At 44.4% G+C, this 9,875-nt stretch overlaps 1 long non-coding RNA gene across 1 annotated transcript; it reads left to right on the top strand.

Moving 5' to 3' along the window:
* The first annotated feature begins 1,139 nt into the window (after positions 1-1,139).
* LOC100608330 (uncharacterized) lies at positions 1,140-8,749 on the top strand. The gene is made up of 3 exons (XR_680452.5): positions 1,140-3,819; positions 6,310-6,400; positions 8,054-8,749. It is a non-coding gene; the product is annotated as an uncharacterized LOC100608330 (long non-coding RNA).
* Positions 8,750-9,875: the final 1,126 nt, after the last annotated feature.

Genomic DNA, 9,875 nt, shown 5'->3' with positions numbered 1-9,875 from the left:
TTCCTCTTTTAAGTATCAGTTTCCTCACCTGTAAAATAGGAGTGATAAAACCTACCAAACCTGTGAGATGTCCCCATGACAGAGCACCCAGCACAGGCCACGTAAGGACTTTCCTGATGTAAGCTTAAGCAGGACAGGCTCGGGCTCAGGACTGAGGCCTCTGGAGCCACCCTCCTACAGGCTGGGTGGCCATGGATAATGTGCTTCACCTCTCTGAAGTCTCGGTTTTCTCACCTGTAAATTGGCCATAATAACACCTAGGGTATATTTCCTAGGGCTATTGGGAGAACCAGTTAGAATATATTTTTCACATAAAATGTCATTCAGGTAATTATGGCTGTTTAAAGCCTTATAAACTTAGATCTTGCCCTTGTAGACAGAAATGAGACAATTGCTGTGACTGGGTCTGATATCATAGCCAAACCCCTACACAAAACAACAGACTTATCATTCAAACAAATCAGTGAAAATAATTGGTCTTGTAAGTTGTCAATACCCTGTGCAACAAAAGCATTGGTGGAATGACCTTGAGCATTAAGGGGGAGTTGTAGGGATACCTTCTAGAGAAAAGATGGAGTTGTCACCTCCCATGTGCTCTGCTACATCTTCTCTTTAAGTTTTCCCTTTGCCCAAAGCAACATGGACCATCCGTTTAATCAACCTCCACCACAACTCCATTCCCCAGTAAGCCAAGTCAGCAACTACTCAAACGCCTCATTCTAAGATGTGCTGAAGGAGTGTGGCCTGACTCAGAGGGTCTCTCCCTTCAAATAGGTCTATATTGTCTGGTTTGTGAACAGAGCCAGGTAGGTGCCGTGTGGCTCAGAGAGGTGGCTAGAAGTGACCTTCCATGACTCAATTCCACAGGTTTGTTTGTAAGAACACAGACACACGAGTGGCCACTGACAATATGTGTTCCAACATTATATACGGGGTATATTTTGCTCAGAAACATGCCCTGTTAGTTGTTGAAACCTTTTTTGCATTCCCTGAAACAAACGACACTATGGTGTATTTTCTTTTGGGGGGCAGTAAATAAAAGTTTTTTATGTTGACAATGATAATATTATATTCTACAATCTATTTGCATTTCTCTATCCTGTGGATTTTATTGCTTAGTATAAATCCCCAGGCTGAGGTGCATTAAGCTTCACTCAGAGAGAAACAATGCATTTTATCATAGGGCCGGACAGCTACATGCACAAGATGCTACCTGCAGAGATTGGTTTTTGCCCAGATGTGCAGGAGAGATGCACAGAGAGGAAGAAATGCATACATGTGTGCAGATTTTGGCATGTGCACAAGAAGCCTGGAAGGATTTTCTTTGGATCTACAGTCAAAATGGATTTCCGAGAGGAAGCTGTCTGAACACACACCTCTTCCCTGTGCTACATACGGTCCCATCTCTGCCAGCCAGGTTGTCAGGAAAGTGATCAGCACTGGCTTCAACTCTGGCTAGAGCTCTTTGGCCAATGTGACGGGCAGAAAACTGGAATGAGGACAGAAAAGCACCTCAGAGGTTTGAAGAGTCGCGTCTCTCACCACCTTGCTGTAGGTTTTCTGAATACTTCTGAGTTTAGGAGCATTTTTTCTCAACAGGCAAGTCAGGAGCTGCTAAGATAAACCATGGCAGTAAGCTCGAGCCAGTGTTCGTATTTGCCATTGATCGGCCACCAAGTGCTTGCTATGTGCCATGCATTGTGCTAAGCACTATCTCATTTAATATTTACAGCAATCTTATGAGGTAGATGCTACTGTTATCTCCATTTTACAGATGGGGAAACTGAGGCACAGAGTTCCACAGCTGGTAACTTGAGGAATAGGAATTCAACCACTGGACAGTCTGGCTGGAGTTTTTTGTGGCAGGAGAAAATATGCTGTCTAAATTTGCCTTGGGAAACCATCATGGTGGTCGCAAAACCACTTCTACGGCTTGCCTTGACCTAGCAGGAATGAAGATATAAAGAAAGAATGAGCGCGTCATGGTTATGATGGGATGATGATGTCTGTTGTGTTGTTTGGTGTCAGTTTCTGTAACGCCTTTCAATTTCAATCAAGGCTATTATCCTTTCCTCTGTTTTAGTGAAGTTTCCTAGAAGTAGAAAATGGGAGTGTATTGGGCATCTCAGAGTTTTCAGCTGAACTGAAGGGTCTGATGGTAACCTTACCCCCAAATCCCTGAGAGAAAAGCAGGGAGTCCCTGCTTCAGCTCTGCTCAGAAGAGCCTCCCTCACATGGTGGTTTCTGTGTCACTAGACTGGTTAACCAAATGGTTCTTCTAAATACCCAACTTTTAATAGAAACTTCTGTGGCTTGGATTATTAAAGTCCAAACATGCTTATTTAATCGTGTTTCAAGTCCATCTATCTTTTTTGAGTCTAAGGAAGACTCACTCGGTCAGAAGGAGTAGAGGGAAGAGGATTAATACATGATTTTCTTTTTCCCCTTTTTCTTTTAACTTAGGCTGAGACTTATTTGAATGCCTGTTTCATATGGAGCTTTTAAGTGTAACAGTTGTGAGTGAAATTGCCCCTTTTATTTTCAAGGTAATTGAATTCCATTTTTCACTTTCCATTTCCCTCTAGAAAAATCAAAACGTTTTCAGAGCTTGGCTTCTTAGTGGGTGATTTTCTAAGGTGGGAACTTTAGAACCGTAAAACATTCTAGTGTGGCAAAGGCATTCAGGAACCGGATGACCAGGCCCCTTCTCCGCAGGTGAACAGCCTCCACCAGCCGGTCTTAGAGAACATGTTGATTTCACTGTGTTTTTATTTGAAACACCAAAGAAATGCCCATATCTTGTCCTTGGGCCAGGGCTGTGGGTTAGGGGAGCTGGGTTTCTGTCCAGAATCTTGTCATCTGTAGGGCAGCTGAGGGGCATTATTACCCAGAGGTCCCTGGAAACCTGTGCTAAATTGGTTTGGATCAGTGTCCGTGAAAATGTTGGACAAAGGAGAGTCGATTTTAGCTGACACCTGGACACGACTTTAAATAACACTGTATCACAGAGTGACATAATGATTGTCCTCCCAACTCTTTTTCGGTCTTTCCGATTATGTTAGGGACAAAGTCTCAGTTTGGTGCTGTTGTGGTCGAACTATCTTCTCATCTCTGTTTTTTAAAGACAGGCAGATCAAGCCTTACTCCTAGGGCTTTAGAAGGTAATAGTTTCTGATTTGGATTTAATCACATTGTTTTATTTCCTTTTTAACATTTTTATGACAACTTTTGCTTTATAGCAGTTTTAAAGGTAGGAAAAAATTCTCATTTGAAAACAAGTTGGTTTGAGATGTTTTTCACTCTTACATAAAAGACCCACCTTCACAGCGTATGAGCTTCTAAAGTTGGGGAAGCAGTGGCTTAGGTGGGCAGGCAGGAAATTCAAGGAGGTTGGTTTCTGCCAAAGTCAGAGATGATTGCCACTTACTGGAAGGCTGTGTTGGAACAGAGTGGGCACAGGCATTGGGAGCAGAGCTGATTTCCAATCTTCCTGCTGCCCTCACTGCCTGTGTGTGCCGTGGCCTTCTTGAGCTTTAAGTTTTCTCACCTGTGGAACAGGTTTCATGAGCAGTTGGAAGAAAGCAAATGAGCTTCATTTTCTACAACAGGGTGGGTGGTGTAGTTGATATTCACCCCAAAGGTGCAGGATCCCCACTTCTGTTTATTGCCAGCACTCTGAGTTTGCTTCTGGATGGAAGGGGAAGATGGACTAGAGCTGATGCCTCCTGCACCCTGGTGAAGAAATGCACCCTGAGGCCAGAAAATAGTACAAACCCATCTGGCTGCAACAGCCCAGCAGCATGAAGATCAAAGTCACGTGTGAGTTTTGTGCACGGGCAGCCTTTCCTCTTCTCAGGCTGCAAATCTTTGGCAATCGGAGGCAGGCTCTGAATTAAGCTTAATTAAAATTCACTCTTAATTAGGGCCATTACTTAAAATCAATTCTACATAATAAAGCTGTGTAATCGTAATTAAGCCCCAGAAATGGGATTAGGAAGCACAGAATGCAAAAGCCAAACATGGGTGAGCCTGGTGCTGGCAGAGGCAGTGGCAGAGACTTCTCGAATTAACAGAATTTTTAAATAGCCAAGGCCCCGTGAGTGCTCTGATGAGAACCTGGGTGGCAGGCAGCACAGTGAGCTAATCAGAAAAAGGATTTGAGATGAATGCGCCCCGAGAGGCAAAGCTCCGTGGTGTGGTGTTACGGGCAAGAGAAAGGAGCGGCATAAAACAGAGGGGACCAGATGAGTCTCCTCTCCAGGCCCTGTTTCCCCAGCTGTGAAATCAGGGTGGAGGGCAGCTGTTTCCCAAACAAGGATGTCTCTAATGACTGTCTGCAAACTCAGGACCCCTGATGTGGGGCTCTCTTGAGGGGATTTCATGGCAGCAAAGTCAGGATCGATGCCATCTGCTTGTAGCATGACAGGGGTCCTGTGGAGTTGAGTTTTGTAGTTGTTGGCATCATTGAGGTGGTGGTTGTCTATTTTTTAACTAATGAAGGGGGGGGTGTGAAGTAATATTTGACAATCTCTTACTTCCACACTCATGAGCACATAACAATTAGGAGCTTGGTTTTGGAATGAGCCAATCAATTTTGAATTTTGGATGTGCCAATTATTGGCCAAGTGGTCTAGGGCAATATTTACTTCACTTTTCAGTTTATTCAACTGTTGTATGAGATTATAATAATAGTAGATACCTTGAAGTTTGTTCTGAGAATCATGCATATGTGTATAGCACAGTGCCTGCCAAATAACAACTAATTTTATATTGTTTCAATGTATTTATAGTGTTAATTATATTTACATTTTGAATTTGCTGTGCATCAAGCACTGTTCTGTTTTATATGTATGAGCTAATTTTATTTTCACAATGGCTCTGAATAAGCATTATTATTTTCTCTGATTTCTAGATAAGGAATCTGAGGCTCAGAAAGGTTAAGTTCCTTGCTTAAGGGTGCAAAGAAAGTAACTAGTGAATAATAAGAGCCACATAAATAATATTATTATAAGGATACTATCTATCTGTATGTGCTCAGAAGCTACAGTGAAATCCCCGGGGAAGTCGCTTACCTGCACTCATCCCCCAGAACCCAAGCCTGTGCTTCTAACACTGCCAGAATAAGGCCAGGCATCTGAGTTCAGAGCGAAAGGGTCTGCCAGGTGCGGATTCCGGAGCTGTGGAATTGGAGCCGGGAGGGAAAGCCAGAGAGAGCTCCTCCCCATATCTGTTTTTCTTTAATTATTTTATTTTGTTTTATTTTATTTTATTTTATTTTACGTTACGTTACGTTACGTTACGTTACGTTATGTTATGTTATGTTATTTTAGAGATGGAGTCTCTCTATGTTGCCCAGGCTGAACTCAAGCTCCTGGGCTCAAAGGATCCTCCTGCCTCCGTCTCCTGAGTAGCTGGGATTGCAGGTGCACGCCACCATGCCCAGCTCCGTATCTGTTTTTTGATTTAGTGTTTTAGTTCAGAGGGTGCCTCACACCTCTCACGCCACATATGTGAGTGCTAACTGTGTGCCTAATGCTGAGTTGGCCTGGACATACACTATCTTATTTAGTTTTTACGACAGCCCAGCACGTCAGGAAGTATCACTCCCATTTTGCAAATGAGGAAACTGAGGCTCAGAAAAGCAAAGCTCATTGACAAAAGTGAAATATATCATTTGACCCCAAATTGGCACAGAGCTGGAAATTGGGTTTTCAATCCATTTCATCAAACACTATGCAGTTCCAGAAAAGTTGCTCAGGCTGGGGTGCCTCCCAGACTCTGCCTCTGCTCACAGCCAAGTCAGCTCAGCTCAGCAGGAAGGATCTTTTTTTTTTTTTTTAAGATGGAGTCTTGCTCTTATTATCCAGGCTGGAGTGCAGTGGTGCAATCTCGGCTCACTGCAACCACCTCCTCCAGGGTTCAAGCAATTCTTCTGCCTCAGCCTCCTGAGTAGCTGGGATTGCAGGCGCACACCACCACACTCAGCTAATTTTCTCTATTTTTAGTAGAGACAGGGTTCCACCATGTTGGCCAGGCTGGTCTTGAACTCCGGACCTCAGGGGATCCACCCGTCTCTGCCTCCCACAGTGCTGGGATTACAGGCATGAGCCATCATGGCCTCCCAGGACCTCTCTACAACTAGATTTAGAACCAAATATGCCTTGGTGCTGGAGATGTCCTGCAGTTCACATTTCCCAGACAGCCTCAGGCCTATGCAGGGATTGCCTCAGTGGTATCCATTCTGCTTACATGCCTCCAGTGAGGAGGACATCACCTCTTACTAAGCTAAATTCTCACTTTCTTTGACAGAGTAGAGCCAGAGAGAAATTTGCCCTGGGCCTAATATTCATGAAGCCTTTCCAATTCAGACTCGGTATTATTGCCAAGTCGGTGTGTTTGGGTGAGTATATGTTGAAAGCATTAAATTGTTAAATGCAGAAGTTTCAATTGTATCACAATTTTTGCAAATCTGTATTAGAATTTCCTCATTTGTTAATATGTCAGGAACATTAATTGAGAAAGAAAATAGGATGGGGTCTGGTCCATTGTCCATGCCTGGGGGTCCTGAGAGTTAGCAAAGACATTCCTCGTTGAGCTCAGATTTGTACGTTTGTGACATTTCTGCTCCCTGGCAAGGGTCCAGAGAGGACTGGCTCAGGGAAGGCATCTTGTGCCACTGCCACCTTTGACTCAGCTGTGTGGGAATGAAGGGAAGTCTTACTCGGATAAGGAAGAGTACACCATTACTGCCCAGTGCCAGCCTGATGCAGCCAAGGGCCCTCCAGTGGTTGGGAGGAGGGCAAATGGTGGACAGTAGGGGACCTGGTGGCCAATTCAGGTTTCCTAGGATCCCAGAGGGTCTGCTTTGTAAGCAAATGGTGACCACTTCCTTGTGCCTGCACCAGGCACCCTGCTACACAACTCCAGGGGGCACCATTCCCATGGTATTTTATGTCCATGCCTCTCTGTGGGGTTGTGCTACACGAAGCCCCTGAGGCAAACCCCAGCTCCAGAGAGCTGAACCCCACATGGAAATGCTGGGCTCCCAGTGCCCACAGACCTTGACTGCTGACCAGAGGAGGCTGCCGGCCCTCTCCCTGCACAACCTCTTTGTCCTTCAGCAAAAGAGTATTTGCCTCTATTTACACTAAATAGAGCCAGCTCCGCTTGCTGGTTCCTGTATTTTGGGCAAGCCGAGCTGGAGGCCCCTGAAGCCGGTCTGAGCAGGCAGCCGGCGTGTCCTGGTGGTGGTCATGCGGATGGCTCTCCAGGCCAGGTCCTCCTCCAACAACGTTTACTAAACACCTTATCTCCCTGAAAACACGTGACGTAATGTTTATGAAACATCACCCTGTCCCTTCCACCAGGCGGTGGGGGAGCCGGGGGGCACTCCCTTACCTTCCTCGCTTCCCTCTGCCTTCTTCTGCTCCCCTCATTTGGGTGAAAAAGTACGCTGGGTCTTCCCTCACTGCAGGCCTGAGCAGAGAGCAGCACCCTCCACGGGCCTTTCCAGGCCTTTCCTTTGGCGCCATGTCTCCACTTACCAGGGCACATTCACCGCCCCCGGAAGTGTTGTCGGCCTCATTTTACACAGGAGGAAACAGGCTGAGAGCAGCAGTGGGTTGGTGGTGAGCTGGGGACCCAGGCTCCTACCTCCTAAAGCCCCCTCTGAACTGCTGTATTTGGGATAACTACCCATTTAAACATTCCTGATTTTTCTGCAGATGGATGACTGGGTGGATCAACAGCTAGTTACATACACACATAGAAAAAAGATAGCTGAACACACGAATAGGTGGATAGAGATGATTGTGTGAGTGGATAGATAGAGAGGTGACTGGGCAGACAATTCTGGAAGAAAACAGGAGAAACGGTGGGCAACAGCTGCCTCTAGAAGGGAATAAGGCATCTGAGGAAGAGAGAGAGAAAGAGAGATGGTTTTTTTCTTTTTTGCTCTCTCTAAACTGTTGGGATGTTTTTTATGTGCATCAATTTGTTTTTAAAAATCTCTTTTTCTATTTTTTGCCCTCTATTCTTGTGTGTCTACCTACAGGAGAAATCAGAAGCCAACACACTAGAAAAGTTGCAGGAGATTCCTAGGGGAACCCACAAAGTCAGTTCCTTGCCAGAAACCTGCTCCTCCAGGTGAATCCGGTGCATCGGATGGGCTCAGATGCACAGGTGGCGCAAGCAGACCTCTACTGAGAAGAACAACAGTGGAAGGCAGATGAAACTCACATTTTGGAGTCTGAGAGCCATGCGGGCCCACCCCAGTCACGTCTACCCCTGGTCGGTGACCAGAGAATCCTTTAGCAGCAACAGCAGGGATGTTTATTTCACTGGTATGTATAAAGCGACTGATTGAAAACAAGCTGTATGCCCAACAACTTGGAACTGGTTAAATGATTTTTGGTTCAGCCACACGGTGGAATATCATGCGGCCATTAAGAATAAATAAAAAATCCTATACTTTCCATATTCAACTTTAGACTGCAAACAACTGAAACAACACCTTCACAATTAGGCTTCCTCAGATTAGAACGTGAAGTCAAGTCAACGTGTGTCAGAAAGCTAACAACAGCTAACTGTTTGTTGTGGTGTTCTGAGTAACTTGTATTATTTTTCAGTTTTTTTTCCCATTCCTAATGTGCAAATGTACTATTTTTATTGTAAAAAAACACACACATTTGTAAAGAGCAATAACATAAATCTCTGCATAGGCAAATTGAAAGGAAATCAGACAAAATGATATCTTTTGGTAGTGGAATTCTAAATCATTTTTTTCTTCATTAGAGTTTCTGAATTTTCTGCATTTGATATGTTTACCTTTATAAAGCGTCAATCATATTTAAGATGATTTTTTAAAAGACAAGTAGACAGGGAAAGAGAGGTCTGCTGTTGCAAAACCAAAGCTGGAGGCTCTCCAAAGCCCACTTATGTTAGTCAATTGATATTTCATGAAACTCTAGAATGTGCAAATCACTTTCCACGGGGATTGGAGGGGTGAGAAATACAGAGATGAAGGAGATGCAAACACTTTAATCAAAGAAATCTGTCCAGTTGGGAAGAGAAGGTTCTGCGTTATATAAGTTGCAAGGTCTTATCCAAGAGGTTAGTCTGTCAAGAGTAATAGCAATAATTACACAACAATATGTCAGAGTGGCTGGGAGCTCCAGCTTCAAAGCCACCTTGCCTGGGGGGAAACTCATTTCCATTTCTTAACCATATTGGGCCTGAGCCTCAGTTACCTACCTCTTCTGTAAATGTAAACTACCTCTTGGGGTCCTTGTGAGGATTAAATGAAACATGAGCCTAAAGGGGCTGAGCTAGGTGCTTTGCAAATAATCGAACCTTAGCATGAGGCACGTTATCATCATTATGGCTGTGGTGTTTGTGGTCACCTATCTGCAAGTCATGCTTTCATAGATATGGCTGAGCTGGGATTTGAACCCACATTGATCTAATTCCAAAGCCAATGATTCCACCCCAACCAGACACTGCATTTACTCTCTATGCCTAACTGAAATTTGTTCTAAACCTCACCCTAAGGTCTTGCCAGAAAGAAAAGCTAAATTTTCATTAAAAGATGAAAGGAGAAATGAATCTGTTTCAAAGGACATGAGAGGAAGAAGGAAATATCCCTTCATGAAGGATTTTGCAACTTTGTCCATGCTTCTGCAGGGTGTAAAAGTAAAAATCCTATACTTCCCATATTCAACGTTAGATTTTAAACAACTGAACAAGCACTTTCACAATTAGCCTTCCTCAGATTGGAATGCGAAGTCAAGCCAACGTGTACCTCTTACTGCAGATTTCTGCACTGTGAATGTGATAGGATTTGCCTCCTTAACCAGAGGGTGCTGGTTTTTCCTGGC

The sequence above is a fragment of the Pan troglodytes genome, chromosome 4 (genome assembly GCF_028858775.2).
Source record: "Pan troglodytes isolate AG18354 chromosome 4, NHGRI_mPanTro3-v2.0_pri, whole genome shotgun sequence".
Classification (NCBI taxonomy): domain Eukaryota; kingdom Metazoa; phylum Chordata; class Mammalia; order Primates; family Hominidae; genus Pan; species Pan troglodytes.
Note: the sequence above shows the minus strand (reverse complement) of the source record. Positions and strands in the feature narration are given on the sequence as shown.